This window comes from Haematobia irritans, chromosome 2, assembly GCF_050003625.1.
Source record: "Haematobia irritans isolate KBUSLIRL chromosome 2, ASM5000362v1, whole genome shotgun sequence".
NCBI classification, from domain to species: Eukaryota; Metazoa; Arthropoda; class Insecta; order Diptera; family Muscidae; genus Haematobia; species Haematobia irritans.
In genome coordinates, this window is record NC_134398.1 from 191529756 (window position 1) to 191551135 (window position 21380).

A 21380-nucleotide genomic window follows, 5' to 3' on the forward strand; every position below is an offset into this window, starting at 1 on the left:
ATAGAAATAAAATTTTAACAAAATTTTCTATAGAAATAAAATTTTGGTAAATTATTTTTGGCTCGAGTGGCAACCATGATTATGAACCGATATGAACCAATTTTAGCATGGTTTTTAGAAACCATATACCAACACCATGTACCAAATTTCAGCCAGATCGGATGAAATTTGCTTCTCTTTGAGGCTTCGCAAGCCAAATCTGAGGGTCCCTTTATATGGGGGCTATACGTAAAAGTGGACCGATATGGCCAATTTGCAAGTTAATATACCCCTCATCCTATGGTGGAGGGTATAAAAAGAGGTTCTTCGTTTCATTTCTACCGCGAAATGGAATTAAAAAAATACCTAAGTGTAGATCAAGGTGGATATTCGCCGAAAATGGGCCATAATACCGCAAAGCCACGTTAGTGTAGCGTGTAATGACTTTGTCGGCCATAATTTGAGCCAAAAGTAGCCAAGTTGAAGAAGTAGAACGCGATGTCTCGAATCCCTAGTTTCCAATCCAATTCGATCAACTTTAGCAAAGCGGTAGATATGATTGGAGTACTAGTGCGACATGTGGAATTTTGCCGAAAAAATGGCGATAATTTGCTTGGAGTACTTCGCGAGGAAATTTTGATACGAGTCTTTTTTGAGCAATTGAGAAATTGTATGGGATCCAACGCTAACAAAATTTTGAATGTACGCTGGGCTCACTAAAGTCTAAGGGTGTCTCTATCTCACGATAGGCCACATGACGATCTTGCAATACCAGTTGGCGTACATCATCAATGGGTTCCGGAACAACAACTGATTTTCGACGATCATCACAAAATTCGTCCTGGAGTGAATTGTGACCTATACTAAAAAAAATTGCTTTAAGGATTTTGGTATTGATTCCGAGCCAAAAATGCGACTCCTTTAAAAAAAAAACTTTTTAGAGACCTATCTGGCTTTAAAACTACACTCAGAAAATTGTACTTCGATTCAAAAAATTTTGACCTTTCCTTAAGCTGTTGATTCCGACCCAAAGATGCTACTCTTTAGAATAAAAACATTTTTATGGCTTTCAATCTAGACTTTAAATCTACCATACCATCGATAAACACTGGTCCTTGACGGTGTTTCATCTCCAAAAATTTAATGCAATGCAATATTATTGAGTTAATCCACATCGAATGTCAAATTTCCACAAAATCTGCCAATATTTTTTCTATGCGCTTAGGACCATAAATGGGTTAATTGATTAATTGAAAATACAGCTACAAGTTAAAATGAAATTAATATTAACAGAATTAAAAGTAAAACCAGACTACATTTCAAATTGCTGGCCAAATTTAATCGAACATGTAATTTTCTTCAAGGACGAAGCTGGGTCTTTATATTCTCTTTAGCTTAACTAAATTTCTCAAAAATTTTGTTGTACACCAAAATGTCTATTGAGTCGAAATTGCTTTAAATATTAATGATTTGTAGAATAGTACATGGTAACAGTTTTGTTGAAAATGTTTCCTTGTAATTTTATTTAACTAACATCAACAAGAAGAGCAACTACGAGAAAATGTCCTTTTTGTGTTTAAAATGTATATGGCACATCACCAGCTGGAACTTTCATGGCTAACTTAAACAATCTGGCTTCAGGCTTACCGTTCCACATGCCACATGACCAAAATTTTTGTTATTTTGTTAGTTTTTTTCTCAACAATGTCTAAAATATTTATTTGTTACATCTTCCTTTGGCAAGGACAATGTGTGCGCGTGTGTGTGTGAGTATGAGGCATGACTCTGGTCAACCAGAAGTGCCTGGCACTCCACAAATGAATTCTTTAGCTATTTAATTTGTATGAAATCTGGTATTTCCTAAAGGAATGTTTTACTGTCATTTCAGGATGGACATTGTAAAGCGGAACAAGTGAAGTTGTTCTATTTAATTAAAAGACATCATTGTTTATTTTAAACTGCAGAGGGGCTGCATTGCGGGCCATTTGGTTTCATCAAAAATAATATGGAAATTTATGGTTAATGGGATCCTATGTATAAATTCTTTATGGAAACATGACACATCATATGCTGGAAATGTATTGGATTTGAAGCGAGGTTTAATGTTCCTTTTGTTCTATGAAGAATGTTACTTATGGTCAAGATATTCCACGTTAAGAAGAATTTTAAAAAGATTTTTGAAATAATAAAGAGCAGAAAACTACGACTAGAAGAAGATGTGGTAAAGGTGATTAGTAGGTCGAGAATCGTATCTGCCATGCTGCTAGTAATTCCAACTAAATAGGAGTTGACAACACCTGCTCTAACATATCTTAGGTTATTTTTGGTTGAAAAGAGGATTCAGATTGCCTTGTCTCATGTCGGATGATATACACCTAAGTCAGTTTTCGGCTTTGTTATGCGTTCTATCTTCTTCTTTCCATCGAACCTTTCTCTTATTTCTCTGTGTCTCTAACAAATCCCCTTTTTTGTTTCCAGTCCCTATTTCAAAAGCTGGACCAGGTCCCGAATCACTTCTTCACCGATATGGAGAGACATGTCTACTAACAGGTTGGCTGATAAGTTCCCGGTCTGACACATAGATGCTCTGTGCAAAATGGGTGCCGCGCGAGCTCACATTTGACCAAAAACAACAACGTGTTGATGATTCTGAGCGGTGTTTGCAGCTGTTAACTCGTAATACACCCGAGTTTTTACGTCGATATGTGACAATGGATGAAACATGGCTCCATCACTACACTCCTGAGTCCAATCGACAGTCGGCTGAGTGGACAGCGACCGGTGAACCGTCTCCGAAGCGTGGAAAGTCTCAAAAGTCCGCTGACAAAGTAATGGCCTCTGTTTTTTGGGATGCGCATGGAATAATTTTTTATCGATTATCTTGAGAAGGGAAAAACCATGAACAGTGACTATTATATGGCGTTATTGGAGCGTTTGAAGGTCGAAATCGCGGCAAAACGGCCCCATATGAAAAAGAAAAAAGTGTTGTTCCACCAAGACAACGCACCGTGCCACAAGTCATTGAGAACGATGGCAAAAATTCATGAATTGGGCTTCGAATTGCTTCCCCACCAACCGTATTCTCCAGATCTGGCCCCCAGCGACTTTTTCTTGTTCTCAGAAGGATGCTCACAGGGAAAAAATTGGCTGCAATGAAGAGGTGATCGCCGAAACTGAGGCCTATTTTGCGGCAAAATCGAAGGAGTACTACCAAAATGGTATCAAAAAATTGGAAGGTCGTTATAATCGTTGTATCGCTCTTGATGGGAACTATGTTGAATAATAAAAACGAATTTTGACAAAAAAATGTGTTTTTTTGTTAGACCGGGGACTTATCAGCCAACCTGTTATGCTGCTCGTAATTTCAATTAAACAGGAGTTGGCAACTCTTGACCCTATCTTAGGATAGGCTAGGTTACGTTAGGTTGGAAAGTGGATTCAGGTTGTCCTGTCTCATGTCGGCTGACATATTTCTAGGCCAGAAGTGCTCTCAATTCTAGGTCCTTTGATCGTTCGTCATGTTTGAGTCCATTCTCCCAACATTTTCAATCTGCCGGTTACGTTTTTGATTTGGACCTCTATAGGACTTAAGTCCAGTATCGACTCCAAGGCTTTGATTGACGTGGTCTTCATTGCCCAGTTATCAGACTCGGCAGCTATGGCCCGCTCAGGTATACGATAATGGATTGTTGGGGTCCTGTTTCGAAGCCGGGTCAGTTCCACAGTTGCCACTCGAGCCCAAAGTAATCTACCAAAATTTGAAGAAAATTTTACCAACAACTCACAAACAAGAGAATCTTATTTTGTCAAAATGTAATTCTACCAACTGTGGCAACCGTGGTTAGATTCATAAGCGTAGGAAGGCCTCTGGGGAGGGGGCTTAGACCCCCCCAGAAAAATTTTAGCCCCCCCAGAATTTGAAAACCTATTTACGATTTTACATTTTTATACAAATTAAACAAGTATATACTCGTACAACGCACAAAGTTCCACTAAAGACTTTCATGCACAATCGAATTACTTGGGTTGTGGTACTCATGATTTAGTTGAATAAAAAATAGTAATTGATATTAAAACTATTCTTTCATAAATTAATATTTTAATAATGCTGCAAAAAAGCGTCGCCAAAAAAGAAGTAAATATGTTCTTTTTTGGGTCTGGAAGTGGTACAAAATTGGCGGAGAAGCGATGAATGTAATATGAACTTGTCATAGAACGAATGTCCACCGTTTCAACAACCGTTGCAATGAATTTGCATCACTTCTTAAGGTGTGATCCAAATTCAGTGTTTTGAATGTGAATTAAAAATTTTTTGATATTTTCCCAAATAAATAATTTTTATACTTTTTTATTATTTTTAATGCATTCTAACGCTTGTTTGAAACGTTTTTTCAAATATTATCGATTTTTCTATAATGGATTTAGCATTTTTGTGGCAAAATTTGAATAATTTGTACCATTTTATTTATTCTTACTCTTTTTTTAAACTATTTGAAAAAAGAAAACAAAAAATTACGCATTAAAATATAAAAAATGAAGTAAAAAACTTCCTGTGTAGTTAAAATAGTTAACTTCTTTGTGAAGACATTTTTGGAAGTGCTTTTAAAGTTGTGCCTTTAGAACAACTCCCAATTTTTGCTGGGAAAAGTGTAGAACTACCCTACGGGAAATGGATCAACCACAGAACTGGTACTGGAATAGTCCCTGGTGTGTATGGACCAGTCCCAGTTCTGATCAAAACGTATGGAAGGGACCGTCCACTTTAACATGGGTTTGTCATTGACGGAGTAAACTTACATTTTAGGACGTGTCTTGGACTCATCCCAAAGGACACGTCCTGGGACAATTTAGCAGGAGCAACCCATAAACAGGTCCCCAGGAACCAGTCTCGGACAAACTCTTAGAAATCTCTTTCAATTTGGGCTCCTAATCGAACCCGAAATGAAAAAAAAAACTTTTGAAATATGTCGAACAGAAGGTTATTCTGATAATTTTATTTCACTAAATGTGAAAATTGCAACTAACTGGAGCACAGGTACCAGTTCTGTGATAGGTCCGTCAGTGGCAATTTGCACCAATTTCCCGTAGGGTACTTTTAGTTGCTTTATTATAAATTGATTGTCGAGTTATTTTGATGTCTATTTTTTATTCAATTTTATGAAATAAAACTTTAGTTGCAACTATAAGTTCAGTCTATAAAGTTTTAGCTAGGGGGCTATAGCCCCCCTAGGAAAATTGTCTAGCTACGCTAATGGTTAGATTCCGAACTACATCTACACCGATATGTTTAGCACTCAGGGTAGAGACAAAGGTTTTGCTGTAAAGCCTCATCATCCTCTAGCACCCCTACATGCATCATCCTCTGCTGCTCTTTCTCGGCACAGAAGTGCTCTCAATTCTAGGTCTTTTGATGGTTCGTCATGTTTGAGTCCATTCTCTCAACATGTTCAATCTGCCGGTTATTTTGATCTGGACCCCTCAGGTATACGGCATCCGCCATTTCACCCCCGTCTCCTTTGACGGTTCGTCATATTTGAGTCCATTCTTCCAACATTTTCAATCTGAGGGCTACGCTTTTGATCTGAACCTCTATATGTCTTAAGTCCAGTATCGACTCCAAGGCTCTGATTGATGTTGTCTTCATTGCCCAGTTATGCCAAGAAAACTAGTCCGTTGGACTCGTTGTAAAATTTCTATGCTGCACTTCCATTCTCATAGGACCATTTTACTGGCGTCAAAATGTCAGACTCGGCAGCTATGCCCCCCTCAGGTATACGGTCATGGATTGTTGTGGCCACCCATCGTCTACCTTGATGTTGCGTCATGCTTCCTGTTTTTGTCCCTTCTCCCAACATCTTCAATCTAGCGGTTACGCTTTTGATCTGAACCTCTGCACCTATTAAGTCCAGTGTCGTCATCAATGCTCTGGTTGACCCATTTACGGCAAGACAACATGTCCGTTGGTCTCGTAGTAAAATTTCTATGTTACACTTCCTCTCCATAGATGTCAATTGGACTATGTCGGGATTGGCCTTATTATGATCTCATATAACCAGTGCGTTAACTTTGGATTTAGACTCCATTTAGAGCCCACCATTCTTCTGGACAGTACTCAACATCCCAGAAAAAAAAGCGTCGTCAAAAAAGTAATGAAAATGTTCTTTTTGGATCCGGAAGTTGTGCATAATTGACGCAGAAACGATGAATTTAACATGGGTTTTTCATAGGACGGAAGTCCTCCATTTCAACAGCCGTTGCACTGAATTTGCATCACTTCTTTAGGTGTGATCCGAATTCAATGTTTTGGATGTAAATGAAAAAATTCTGTAATATTTTGTCAAATAAATAATTGTTATAATTTTTAATGGATTCTAACGCTTGTCGGAAACGTTTGACCTCAAATATTTTCAATAATTCACAATGTTTTCAGATTGGATTTAGTATCTTTTTCGACACAATTTAAATGATTTGTACCATTTTATGAATTCTTACTCTGTTTTTAACCTATTTGAAATAAAAAAAAGTTAAAATTACCCATTAAAAGTACGAAAAAACCAAGTTATAAAAAATTGAATTAAAAGAACTTCCTGGGTAGTTAAAATAAAGAACGTCATTTGGAGTGCATCTTCTGGAAGTGCTTTTAAATTTGTGCCTTCGGAAGAACTTCCAATTTTTTTGCTGGGATTTGTAGGTATTTTCAGTCCTCTCTTTCCTGTCTAAGTTTACCCCTAAGAACTTTATTTTATCAGACACTGGTATCGTTTTGCTCAAAAAACTCAGTTCGATGATCTGGGCAATTTTATGCCTTCTAGTGAATAGGTATAATTTTGTCATCACCGGCTTAACATTCAGGTCCCTAGTCTTGCCCATTCATATGTCATCGTCAGTACCTGTTCTTCCCTTCTGCAGGGCCCGTTAGGATCCGTTCCAAGTTGAAATATTGTAACATGATCGGCGTAACAGACGGGTTCAAATCCCTCCTTAGCTAGAATCCTTTATAGGCTGTGTATTTAACCGTATGGTCAAAATATATGCCGCATATTGTTGGCACTATTGAACCCTTGGGCATAAAATATTTCGGCCGGAGGCCATAGACTCAGTACGCGTCAACCAAGAATGACTTAAAAAGTAGGTTGCACGATTCACCTCTGGTTTCAATCCATTGGACTTTTATGCCAGGCCTATTTTGGAGAGTAAAGTTGGCACTAAAAGGTACCAAACACTTGATAATCTCCAGGCAGATATTTGAGGGGAATTGGACAAAATACCACAGAGTCACTTTCGTGTGATGGTTGTTGTCGACATTTTAAAGACCATAATTCGTGCCAATAGTACACAATTCGACCAAATCTAAAGTGATTCTAAAATTTGATGTTATTTCCGTAATGTTTTGCATATGAACAAACTATCGTGAATAGTGTGCCTTAGGCATAGGCCCAGGCATAGGCCATCATTGTCCCCGCAATGTCCCAACACATATTAGGTTACGTTAGGTTAGGTGGCAGTCCGATGTATCAGGCTCACTTAGACTATTAAGTCCATTGTGATACCACATTGGTGAACTTCTCTCTTATCTCTGAGTGCTGCCCGATTCCATGTTAAGCTCAATGACAAGGGACCTCCTTTTTATAGCCGAGTCCGAACGGCGTTCCACATTGTAGTGAAACCACTTAGAGAAGCTTTGAAACCCTCAGAAATGTCACCAGCATTACTGAGGTGGATAATCCACCGCTGAAAAACTTGTTGGTGTTCGGTCGAAGCAGGAATCGAACCCACGACCTTGTGTATGCAAGGCGAGCATGCTAACCATTGCACCACGGTGGCACCCGGTGCCCTTGAATATATTGCCAGGGTTGCGAATATCAAAGACCTAGCAACTATACATTTCTCAACGAATCTCAGAAGGAGTATATTTGCCCTACGGGAAATGGATTAACCACAGGACCGGTACAGGACTAGTCCCTGGTATGTATGAACCAGTCCTAGTTATGGTCAAGACGTATGGAAAAGGCCGGTCACTTTAACATGGGTATGTCATTGACGGGGTAAATTTACACTTTAGGACACGTCTTGGACTCGTTCCTAAGAGCACGTTTTGGGTCATTTTAGTAGTAGCACTCCATAGAGATGTCCTAATGAACCAGCCTCGGACAAACTCTTAGGAATTTTTCGTAAGATTTTTATATCAAGCGAGTATGGAAATCATTAAATGATGACTATTTAAAAACTGCGACAAACTGGATCACAGGTCCGTCAATGGCAATTTGCACCAATTTCCCGTAGGGTGGGACCTACATTTAAATTTGATACGATTATTTCCAAATTCAATAGCATTCACCAAAAAAGAAAACACTCTTTGCCAAATTTCATCAAAATCGGTTAATAATTGCGAACTGAATTCTGCGAACAACAAATACAGGGACAGACGGACGGACGAACAAATTAGGCAAATTTTTCGGCAAATCAAAGTTACGTTGTTTCCTACGTTGTTTAGGATACAAAAATAGTGTTAAATATATGAGCTAATGCCCAATTTATTACCTTTATCACTAGCATTAACATTTGTGATTTTCTACATTATTCCCCTAATGGGAGTATCAATTTTTTCTTTAATTTGATTTATAATCGAGTGTAAATATGTTTTATTTCATATTTGCGAGAATTTTAAATTTAATTTGTACTGTTTACTTATTTAAATGGCCACACAATGTATATATGTATGAGGTAAAATTTTCTCATATTGAAAACGATATAAGCCGATTTAAATACCAAATTTATTTCGAATTTTAATTTTATTACAATTTTCATATGTTGACTGTTTGGCTTTTTGACAACGTTTCAACTGGGGGATAACAATTTAATTACTCTTTAATTCCTGTTTGCTGGCATTTAGCTAAATGTACTTAGTTGGAAATATTTATCATGTACACAAACATTGGTTTATATTTTTGCATATATTTTTATTTTTTTTAATTTTGACATTAGACTTTGGCAATAGTTAAAATATCAATAATTAAAATATGAATAATGGGTGATAGGTCGAAACTAATATCAAACCCATCACTCTTTTTATGCAAGACTGGCATGCGAACTGTTGCACCCTTGGACCCTTATAATTTTAAAAATTTCATAGAAATACTGGTTTCTTATTTTATAGAATTCCAAGTCTCAATAGTGGTTTTATTGAATAAAAAACTTTGTTTTCTTAAAATTTATATATAATTTATATAAAGTCATCTTTAGAGCTATTAGACCAGATGTTTAATTAAATTAAAATTGAAGAAAAAACTACCACCAACTTTGTAACAAAGGCACAATGTTCAAGGATAACTAGAAAATGGAGAATTGGAAAAACAGCGATATCATTACATGCACTTTTTCATTGGAATTAAGATAAATGGAAACTTTTCTTGACTTCTAAGTGAAAATTGTAGAATTCAGCTGGTAGCTGATGTGAAAAGCGATTCATTTTATTGATACTTAAAAGTACATACAGATAGAAACCACACTCAAAAGAAAAGTTTACTTGGATCCAAAGATTTTGACCTTTTGGTATTGATTCCGAGCCAAAGATACTGTTTCATTAAAATAAATACATTTTTTGGGGGACCTATCTAGCTTTAAATCTAGGGCCAATAAAATTAAAATTAGCATATAGATTTCATTTATCGAATTTTCATTCTCTTTTCGTGGTATATTAATAAAGCTACACTGAAAAAAATATTTACGTGATATTAAAGATTACGCAACCTAAATTTTAGGATGCGGAATTTACAAAAAATTAAGGACAAATTTTCTTTAAAATTTTTTAAAATAATGAAATTTTAATTAAAATAAAGTTTATAATCTTTGCTTCAAAATTGTTTTTCATTAAATTTAGGACACTAATTTTGTAAATTTCCGTCCCTCCGTTAAAGACGCATGTCTTTGAACTAAGGCTAATTTCCCTTAAAGTAAAGAAACACATTTTTGTTTTAAAGAAATTGTCCTGAAATTAACTGAAATATTGAAATTTTAGATTTAAGATAAAAACGCTTCAAATATGTTATAGGCATCGTCTTTGTGTTAAAGTTTTTTTTTTTTTTTTGAATTAATAAAACATTTTTTTACTGTGAAGTATCCGTTATAATTTGGATTTTTAAACTGGCATTTGTTTGTACGCGAGTACCTTTATTAATAAACCGCGAAAAGAGAATACAAATTTGATAAATGAGGTCTGTATTCTAATTTTAATTTTACTGGTCCTAGATTTAAAGCCAGATAGGTAGCTAAAAAAATTCTTTATTTTAAAGAAGCCGCATCTTTGGCTCGTAATAAATACGGAAATCCTTAAGGGAAGGTCAAAATCTTTGGATGCAAGTAAACTTTTTTTTTTGAGTTTATTCCCGTACCAGTTTAAAATTTAAATTATAACAGATACCTCAAAGTAAAAAAAATTTTTTTAGTAAAAAAAACTTTAAACCATATTTGAAAACTTTTTATCTTAAATCGAAAAATTTAATATTTCAGTTAATTTAAGGACGATTTGTTTAAAACCAAAAAGGCGTTTCTTTACTTTAAGGAAAATTTGCCTCAGTTCAAAGACATAGAAATTTATCGGAGGCACGCAAATTTTCAAAATTGTTGCCCTAAATTTAATGAAAACGTGTTTTGAAGCAAATATTATAAACTTTCTTTTAGGGATACTGGATCCCAAAATCTATGGCAGTGTCATTCGTATTTAGCTATCAATTTTGAGAATGTTGCAACTTTTTCCCAATTGAAATCGCCATTGGTGTATGGCCACACTAGGTAAATATTTGACCAATGAATTCAAACTTTTTTCCAGAATCACTTTCGAAAAATATCGCTATAAATAAAACACCATAAACCAACGTTAATCGATGAACGGCAGTGGCTCGGCGTACGAACGTTCAACTCCCATGACATACGTCCCGGGTTCAACTCCTACTTTAACCCAATAAATTACACAAAATTTTTATATCTATTCTTACAGAAGGATAAGAATACATTGACTCAAATACATGAAATTATGAATACAGCATAACTTTTCTTCGCCCCGGGGAAGCCTTTGCATAAAGCAAATGGCATATATTTGACGCTCTTTGTTATATGGACATTACCTGGATCTGTTGTTGTCGTAAGCTATAAATAACCCCTTAATAAATAATATTTCTCCATAATCACACGGGAAAAGGTAATCATCGGATCCGAATGACTCGCACGCCTTTGTAGGTGGCTTTTCTACACTCTGGGAAGCTACGCACCTTTCAAGGAAGTTGTTACTCGCTATGACTTCAATGTGACGAATGGAGTTAACGAACTAATTGTTTCTTTCTTTTAGAAGTCCATCTACACACACAGTTCAGTAGCGCAGATGATGCATCTCCAACCCATAAACGAAGAGACATAGGTTCAACTCCCACTCCGGTCGAAGAAGTTTTTTTCAGTTGGTCATATCATCCTCCACATCAACTCTTTCTCTTTGAAGGACATTAACACCGAAGAAATGAACAGCCCGAGCCCCGCACTGACCGATTCGATCAACCAAATTACTACAATCACATTCATCATCATCTTCTCTCTTCATTGGCCTTTTCAGGCCAAGGGGGGGAGTATGTTAAACCTTGTTTAACAATAATATATATGATACGCTGCATTTAGTTTAAACTCTTATATACTAAAAGTATAACATAAATTTGGTAGTATTTTTATCTGTCAATCTTTCGATCAATGCGAAGTTTCTTAATTAATATACAAAATGTAACTTTCTCTTTTGTCAACGTCAGCCGAAGTATCAACATCGCTCAAAGGATGGTAAAATAAATTGTACTTATAAAACTGAACTTGGTCTTGCTTTATTTTTCTCCCCGCTATAGGTAATCATTTCCTACATTGCTCGATAGGATTTGTAGTAGATTTCTACTCTCTGAAATCTACGCGCCTAAGAAGTCATTAGCTATGACTTCTCCCTTTTATTTTGTTAAAAGAAAGTGATCTGCCACTTTCTGCCAAGGTTTTAGTTTTCCCTTTTTTACAGAAAGTCTCATACTACTTTCTTCACCGTTTTTGACAAATATCGGATGGTATTGCAAATGGGTCATATCGGACCACTTTTACGTATAGCCCTCATATAAACCGACTACCAGATTTGACTTGCGGTGCCTCTTAGAGAGGCAAATTTCATCCGATCCGGTTGAAATTTGGTACGTGGTGTTTGTATATGGTATTTAACAATCATGCAAAAATTGGTCGCTACCGGTCCATAATTATATATATCACTCATATAAACTAATCCCCAGATTTGACCTTCGAAGCCTCTTGGAGGAGCAAAATTCATCCGATCCGGTTAAAATTTGGTACGTGGTGTACGTATCGGTCTATAATCATATCTAGGTTCCATATATATCGATCCCCAGATTTGGTTTCGGAGCCTCTTGGAGGAGCAAATTTCATCAAATTCAGTTGAAATTCGGTACGTGGTGTTAGTATATGGTCTCTAACAACTATGCACAAATGTATCCATATCGTTCTATAATATATATATTGCCCCCATATAAACCGATCCCCAGATTTGACCTTCTGAGCCTCTTAGTAGAGAAAATTTCATCCGATCCGGTTAAAATTTGGTACGTGGTGTAAGTGTATAGTCTCCAATAACCATGCAAAAATTTATCTATATCTGTCTATAATTATATATAGCCCCCATATTAACCGATCTGCAGTTTTGACCTTCGGAGCCTCTTGAATGAGCACAATTCATTAGTATAGGTTTAAATTTGGTTCATTGTGCTTGTATATGGTATCTAAGAACCATGTAAAAAGTGGTCCATAGCGGTCCATAATCATATATTGCCGCCATATAAATCGATCCCCAGATTTGGTTTTGGGGCCTCTTGGAGGAGCAAATTTCATCCGATTCAGTTGAAATTTTGTATATTTTATTAGTATATGGACACTAACACCTTGCAAAAATTATTACATATCAGTTCATTAATATATATATATATATATATAGCCCCATATAAACCGATCCCTAGATTTGACCACCGGAGCCTCTTGGAGGAGCATCTGAATCGGTTTAAATTTGGTTCATTGTGTTTGTATATGGTATCTAAGAACCATGCCAAAGATCCCCAATCACACAAAAATTGGCCCATATTGGTTCATAATTGTATATAGCCCCTATATAAAGGTACCTCCACATTTCAATTCTGGCTCTCAAATTGCCGCGCTACCGTTCATATCGGGTTGTAGACTTCCCTATATAATCTGCTTTTTTGTGTAATATATACCACGTATGGACTAACTTTCAATTTAGAAGACGATGTTAAGAAGTTTTAAGATACCTTAGGTTAGGTGGCAGCCCGATGTATCAGGCTCACTTAGACTATTCAGTCCAATGTAATACCACATTGGTGAACTTCTCTCTTATCACTGAGTGCTGCCCGAACGGCGTTCCACATTGCAGTGAAACCACTTAGAGAAGTTTTGAAACCCTCAGAAATGTCACCAGCATTACTGAGGTGGGATAATCCTCCGCTGAAAAACTTTTTGCTGCTCGGTCGAAGCAGGAATCGAACCCACGACCTTGTGTATGCAAGGCGGGCATGCTAACCATGGCACCACGGTGGCTCCCAGATACCTTACCATCGGTAAGTATTACCACAACCCAAGTAATTCGATTTTGGGTGACAGCCTTTAGTACAAGTTTCTACGAATCCATGGTAGAGGGTACATAACTAAGATTCGGCCTGGCCGAACTTACGGCTGTATATTCTTGTTTTTAATTCATTATACATATAATTAATATAATTGATTTTTTATGGTGGAAGCGATGCGGATATGGAACCCCAAATTTCTGTCTTGCCACCAGTTTGGTTTGGTCTAATAATCAGACCTGCCTTTTTATAGGTTATGGAAAATATACAACTGCAAACCAAACTGGTTGCAAGACAGAAGTTTGGGGTTCAATATCCATTTACCAAAGGGACATTCATTGAATTAATTTTGTAAAAAAAATTTGAGTGCATTTTAAGGAAAAGAACTGTGGAAAAACCTGTAAACAAATGGGTAAAAAGTATTTATAATATTTGTCCTTCCTATTTGGTGCCAACATGAAAAATATTTACATAATTTTTGAACGACTAAAAAATTCTCATAATTTAAATTTGTCCATATTTTTTTAGAGCATTTATTTAAACATTAGTAAAACTTTGACCCTTGGCTAACCTAAATGCCACACATCGGTATTTAATGAAGATTACATATAAAGCTTTATTACATGAACTTTATTGCGGAAAAAGGTTTCCTGGTTTCCTGCATAGACATTGCCACTGCTGAACATAAATGTTAAAGTGAAAAACACAATTCAGCAGATTAAGTGGTATTTTCCCCAAATTGTATATTTGTCTCAAAACAAATATTGTTGTATACACATAGGTATTTGTTTTGGTCTCATTCTCACTCAACCCATTTGTGGGGTTCTCTCTCTCTCTCTTCTATTAAAAGCCTTACCGCAATGGTATAAATCATTACAGTTTATGGTCACCATAGTCCATCCATATCACATGGGTCAACTAAGTTTGTTATTTTATGTTAGTATGTAGGTATATGTGTGTGTTTGTGCGTGCGTGTGTGTGTGTGTCCTTGTGTGAACAATACGGGCCACAAAATTTTAAATAACTGTGGCTAACCAACCAACATAAAACTTGGACGCAAACTATTCTCAAACAATACCTTTTGCTGTGCCAGCAATGCTAACAAACCAAAGCTTTAAAAATGCCATAATTCAAGGTCATTCAAAAGGATGTCATACTTGTTTTTTGCGGGGGTAGGGAATTACTTAAACAAAATGTGGATTATTTGATATTTAAGTAGGAAATGTATTTAAAAAAAAAAACATTCATATGTGAATATCAAATGTTAATGGAATATTTTGCTAAAATTAGATTTTGGGCAAAATGTTTAAGAATTCTTTAATGCAAACTACTCATTTTTATTGGGGATAAATTAATTTTGTCGTTCAGTTTGTATCGAAATATGGGTCACATACCCCGTTATTCTGGGTCGATCTAACGATTTCTGTCCGTCTGTGGAAATCGCGGTAACTTACGAAGGAAACAAGCTATCCACTTGAAACTTGGCACCAGTAGTTGTTTTTTATGTAAGTCGAACGGTATTGCAAATGGGCCATATGGAATCACTTCTAGGTATAGTCTTCATATAAACCGACTCCCATATGAGGTTTGCCGGGCCTTTTGGAGGAGCATATTTCATCCGATCCCTTTTAAATTTGAAATTTTTTAGGTTAGGTTAGGTGGCAGCCCGATGTATCAGGCTCACTTAGACTATTCAGTCATTTGTGGTACCACATTGGTGAACTTCTCTCTTATCACTGAGTGCAGCCCGATTCCATGTTAAGCTCAATGACAAGGGACCTCCTTTTTATAACCGAGTCCGAACGGCGTTCCACCTTGCAGTGAAACCACATAGAGAAGCTTTGAAACCTTCAGAAATGTCACCAGCATTACTGAGGTGGGATAATCCACCGCTGGAAAACTTTTTTGGTGTTCGGTCGAAGCAGGAATCGAACCCACGACCTTGTGTGTGCAAGGCGGGCATACTAACTATTGCACCACGGTGGCTCCCACGCTATGTTAGTATATACCCCCTAATTACCATGCAAAAGTTGGTTCATATCGGTCCATTATTATATATAGCCTCATATAAACCGATCCCCAAATTTGCCTTGCTGAGCAGTATTGCCAGTAGTTTTCTGGCCCTTCTCCTCAAATTAGGACATCTTCGTTACCAAGAATCCCCAATTTAAATCAAAATTCCTCACAAAAATCCCCAATACATTTTTGACAATATCGGCAATAATTTAAAAATTTAAAGAAATAAGATCAAGATTTCGAAACACAAAACGAGGAGGCCATATATTTATACGAAAATTTATTTCTTAATACTCAAGTAATAAAATAGCGTACTAGATAAATATAAATTAGCAATTGGCCCAAAAAAAAAAGCCTGTGACTGTTTCTACTACAAATACTTCATTTGGAATTTTTGTATATTTTCTAATAATGTAAAAACAAACAGAATTTAATAAAAATCATTATTGCAAATCTTATTTATCAACTTTTTATTTTTTAGAAAATGTTGTCAAATTTTTTATTCTATTTATGGAAAATTTTTTATTTCTATAGAAAATTTAGTTAAAATTTAATTTCTACGCAGAAATTTGTCAAAATTTTATTTCCATAGACAATTTTGAGAAAATTTTCTTTCTATGGAAAATGTTGTCAAAATTTTATTTAATTGATCATCCATTGTTGCCATTTCTTGGAAACATTCTGCCCATTCAGGACGTCCATGGTTCAAATTGAGTAAGTCTGAAATAGAGAAATGTCAAATAAAATTTGAAAAAAAAACTTGACGTTTAGGTGTGGTTCACATTCAACATCGGCCCTTAATATTTAACCACCCTTTATATAGCCCCATATAAACCGATCCCCAAATTTGGCTTGCTGAGCAGTATTACCAGTATTTTTCTGGCCCTTCTCCTCAAATTAGGACATCTTCGTTCCCAAAAATCCACAATTTAAATCAAAATTCCTCATAAAAATCCCCAATACATTTTTGACAATATCGGCAATAATTTAAAAATTTAATGAAATAAGATCAAGATTTCGAAACACAAAACGAGGAGGACGAAAATTTATTTCTTAATACTCAAGTAATAAAATTGCGTGGTACATAAATATGAAGGTGCACCACCTTCATCATTTCTATATGTCCAAATCAATGACAAAAACTGAGGAGAGAGCAAAATTTAGGCACGAGCCCTCACGAAATGATTCCACGATTGTAGAAAAATGTCTTAACTTAGCTAAGTAAAATTATAAATTAGCAATTGGCCCAAAAAAAAGCCTGTGTCTGTTTCTACTACAAATGCTTCATTTGCATTTTTTTGTATATTTTCTAATAAAGTTAAAACAAACAGAATTTCATAAAAATCATTATTGCAAACCTTATTTATCAACATTTTATTTTTTAGAAAATTTTACCAATTTTTTATGGAAATTTTTTTATTTCTATAGAAAATTTTTAAAACTTTATTTATATGCAGAATTTTTTCAAAATTTTATCTCCATAGACATTTTTAACAAAATTTTATTTCTGTAGAAAATTTGTGAACATTTTATTTCAATAGAAAAATTTGTAAAAATTTTAGTTTTATAGAAAATTTTGTTAAAATTTTATTTCTATAGGAAATTTTGTCAACATTTTTTATAGAAAACTTTGTTAAATTTTTTTTATAGAAAACTTTGTTAAAATTTTATTTCTATGGAAAATTTTGTCAAAATTTTATTTCAATGGGAAGTTTTGTCAAAATTTTATTTCTATGGAAAATTTTGTCAATTTTTTTTTTCTATAGAAAATATTGTCAAAATTTTATTTCTATAGAAAATTTTGTTAAAATTTTATATATGTGGAAAGTGTTGTCAAAATTTTATTTCTGTTGAAATTTTTTTTCAAAATTTTGTTACTATAGAAAATATTGTCAAAATTTTATTCCTATAGAATATATTGTTAAAATTTTATTTCTATGGACAATTTTGCTAAAATTTTATTTCTATGGGAAATTTTGTCAAAACTTTATTTCCATAGAAAGTTTTGTCAAAATTGCATTTCCATAGAAAATTTTGTCGAAATCTTATTTCTGTAGAAATTTTGTCAAAATTTTGTTTCCATGGACGATTTTGTCAACATTTTTATACCCTTCACCACTACTGTGGTACAGGGTATAATAAGTTTGTGCATTTGTATGTAACGCCAAGAAGGAGTAATCATAGACCAACCTTTTAGTATACGGATCGGCTTAGAATTAAATTCTGAGTCGATTTAGCGATGTCCGTCTGTCTGTCTGTCTGTCTGTTGATGTATTTTTGTGTGCAAAGTAGAGCTCGCAGTTTTAGTCCGATTGTCCTAAAATTTGGTATAGACTCCTGTTTCGACTCAAAGACGATCCCTATTGATTTTCGGTTCAGATTTAGATATAGCTGCCATATATATTTTTCACCGATCTGGTCATAATTGGCGTGTATATCAACCGATCTTCCTCAAATTCCGTACATCCGAATATTTTATGAGTCTCGAAAAACTTGCAAAATATCAGCAAAATCGGTTCAGATTTAGATATAGCTCCCATATATAGCTTTCGCCCGATTTACACTCATTTGCCCACAGAGGCCAATTTTTTGCTCCGATTTAGTTGAAATTTTGCATAGGGAGTAGAATTAGCGTTGTAACTATGCGTGCCAAATTTGCTTGAAATCGGTTCAGATTTGGATATATCTCCCATATAAAGCTTTCGCCCGATTTACACTCATATGACCACAGAGGCCAATTTTTAACTCCGATTTAGTTAAAATTTTGCACAGGGAGTAGAATTAGCATTGTAGCTATGCGTGCCAAATTTGGTTGAAATCACTTCAGATTTAGATATAGCTCCCATATATATGTTTTTCTGATTTCGACAAAAATGGTCAAAATACCAACATTTTCCTTGTAAAATCGCCACTGCTTAGTCGAAAAATTGTAAAAATGACTCTAATTTTACTAAACTTCTAATACATATATATCGAGCGATAAATCATAAATAAACTTTTTCGAAGTTTCCTTAAAATTGCTTCAGATTTAAACGTTTCCCATATTTTTTTACTAACATTGTGTTCCACCCTAGTGCATTAGCCGACTTAAATTTTGAGTCTATAGATTTTGTAGAAGTCTATCAAATTCTTCCAGATCGAGTGATATTTAAATTTATGTATTTGGGACAAACCTTTATATATAGCCCCCAACACATTTGACGGATGTGGTATGTTATCGAAAATTTAGATCTACAAAGTGGTGCAGGGTATAATATAGTCGGCCCCACCCGACTTTAGACTTTGCTTACTGGTTTTTTACTAATATTGTGTTCCACCCTAGTGCATTAGCCGCCTTAAATTTTGAGTCTATAGATTTTGTAGAAGTCTATCAAATTCTGTCCAGATCGAGTGATATTTAAATGTATGTATGTGGGAAATTTGACGGATGTAATATGGTATCAAAAATTTAGATCTACAAAGTGGTGCAGGGTATAATATAGTCGGCCCCGCCCGACTTTAGACTTTCCTTACTTGTTTTTCTATGGAAAATTTTGTCAAAATTTTATTTCCATAGAAAATTTTGTTACCATTTGATTTCAATGTAGAATTTTATCATATTTTGGAGGAGCCTAATTCCTCCGATCCGGTTGAAATTTGGTACGTGGTGTTAGTATATGGTCTCTAACATATAATTATATATAGTCCCCATATAAACAGATCCCCAGATTTGACCTTCGGAGCCTCGTGGTGGAGAACATTTTTTCGGTTGAAATTTGGTACGTGGTGTAAGTATATAGTCTCCAATAACCATGCAAAAATTTATTATCGGTCTATAATTCTACTATCGGTCTTTAATTCTATATATCCCTCATATTAACCGATCCCCAGTTTTGACCTTCGGATCCTCTTGTAGGAGAAAAATTCATCCGATCCGGTTGAAATTTGGTAAGTGGTGTTAGTATATGGTCTCTAAAAACCATGTAAAAAGTGGTCCATATTGGTTGATAATCATATTTTGCACTCATATAAATCGATCCCCAGATTTGGTTTTGGAGCCTCTCGAAGGAGTAAAATTCATCCGATCCGGTTGAAATTTGGTAAGTGGTATTAGTATATGGTCTCTAAAAATCATGTAAAAAGTGGTTCATATCTGTTCATAATCACATATTGCCCTGATATAAATCGATCCCCAGATTTGGTTTTGGAGCCTCTCAAAGGAGTACAATTCATTTTGTCTAAATCTTATTTCTGTAGAAAATTTGTCAAAATTTTATTTCTATAGACAATTTTGTCAACATATTTTTTTCTATGGAACATTTTGTCAAAATTTTATTTCCATAAAAACATTTGATTTCAATGTAGAATTTTATCAAAATTTTAGTTTTATGGGAAATTTTGCCAAAATTTTGTTTCTATGGAAAATTTTATCAAAATTTTATTTTGTCAAAATTTTAATTTCTATAAGAGATTTTGTCAATTATTTATTTATGTAAGAAATGTTGTCAACATTTTATTTCTGTGGGCAATTTTGTCAACATTTTATTTTCATAGAAAAATTTGTTTCTATTGACACTTCCTATGCCATTTTTTAGAATTGCTCATCTATAAAACTGGCCCGCTACTTCTGAATTTTCCTCAGACTAACGTGAATAGCCAATATATTATTGTTCTTCTCATTCAAATAATTCATTTAAATTGATTTTGTATTATACTCGTCTTAATCACATTTTCATTTGTCTCAAATTGTTCTTGGAACAAACCATAACACCCATTTGTTTATTGCACAATGCTCTATGGTGTGATATTTATTTCAATTAATTTTTAATATAGAAATCCAGTTTCCACAATATGCAATTTTTATGTTGGTCATATCACCTAGTTTGCATGCCATGTTGTTTAAAGGTAAATATGGAAAATGACATTTAACAAACAGGACTATTGTTAATGCCAGCATTATTAATATTTCATGAAACTAACATGAATAATAGGGAAGGAAGATCAAATTAAAATTTTTTTGTTATATATCAGCATATATTGTCATAGGAAAAAAATTCAATAGAATTTTTTTGTTGTAACATGAGTGGACTAGAGTATTTATTTCAAAAAGATTTATTTGAAATAAAAAATAATAACAATCATATTTATCACAATAAATTAATCCATGATCTGTTGGCGGTTTATGCTTATGACCTCCTCCTACATTGACCAAAAACATATATTGCTTAGTGCTAGTGTAAAGTACTGATTTTTATAAAATATTTTATCTTCCCAAATTATAATTAACCCATGAGGTGGGCTAGTACAAACGACCTGGTTTGTATCTGGGCTAGTTTTTGGCAATTTTACTCAGGGTGGGCCTTTGAACACGGTTGCCACTCGAGCCAAAAATCATCTACCAAACTTTGGACAAAATTTTACCAAAGAACTACCAAACCAAAAAAATTTAATTTTGCAAAATTTTATTTCTCTATATAATTTTGCCAAAAATCACTTCTATAGAAGATTTTATTAAAATTTTATTTCTATCGAAAATTGTGTCAAAATTTTATTTACATAGAAATTTTTAACAAAATTTTATTTTTATAGAAATTTTTGTCAAAATTTTATTTCCATAGAAAATGTTGTCAAAATTTTATTTCTATAGAAAATTGTGTCAAATCTTTATTTATATAGAAATGTTTAACAAAATTTTATTTTCATAGAAAATGTTGTCAAAATTTTATTTTCATAGAAAATGTTGTC